We start from the raw sequence: 657 nt of genomic DNA, 5'->3' as shown, positions 1-657 counted from the left end.
GAGTAATAGAGGCCATTATCAGCATCGTCACAACCATCATTGTTACTAAGCTACACAGTGCCATGCCAGACAATGGGAAACATGAATAAGGTTCTGCTGCCAAGAAACTCATAGTCTACTCTTAGAAGCACACATGCTCTAATCTCAGCATTTTGGGAGGCTCAGACAGGAGGATTGCTTGAGGCCAAGAGTTCAAGACCAGCCTAAGCAACATAGTGAGACCCTGTCTCTACAGAAAAAAAAGAAAAAATGTTTTTTAAAGAAACAAACACACATGTGTTACAGGTCTTTTAAAATTTGTCTAGCAGGTTTTCCAATATTTATTGGAAACCCTCCCCAACCCACCACACACACACACACACAAAGACACAGACATGTAAACAAATAATAATATAACAAACCAAATCTGACCTTCTGCCCCAATTTTTCTGAATTCCTTATATTCAAAAAGATACAGAGCCATGCCTTTGGATCAATGAACTGAAGCTAATTTTTTTTTAACTCATCACACTCCCCAAACCTCTATGAACTGAATCTATGAGTGAAGCTTCATCACTCATTTTTATTCTTAATTCCCCTAAACTACCTGTTATTATTTTATTTTTCTCATGAATAGGAACCACCCATAAAAAAATATGCTACAGTGGAAATCATAAG

The 657-nt window shown here is 37.1% G+C and overlaps 1 non-coding gene across 1 annotated transcript; it reads left to right on the top strand.

The window, feature by feature from the left end:
• Nucleotides 1–274: 274 nt before the first annotated feature.
• Nucleotides 275–336, top strand: LOC112611245. The gene has a single exon (XR_003116611.1). It is a non-coding gene; the product is annotated as a U7 small nuclear RNA (small nuclear RNA).
• The last annotated feature ends 321 nt before the right edge of the window (nucleotides 337–657 follow it).

Source organism: Theropithecus gelada, chromosome 17 (assembly GCF_003255815.1).
Source record: "Theropithecus gelada isolate Dixy chromosome 17, Tgel_1.0, whole genome shotgun sequence".
Classification (NCBI taxonomy): Eukaryota; Metazoa; Chordata; class Mammalia; order Primates; family Cercopithecidae; genus Theropithecus; species Theropithecus gelada.
The sequence above is the reverse complement of the archived record's forward strand: the minus strand, read 5'-3'. Positions and strand labels throughout refer to the sequence as shown.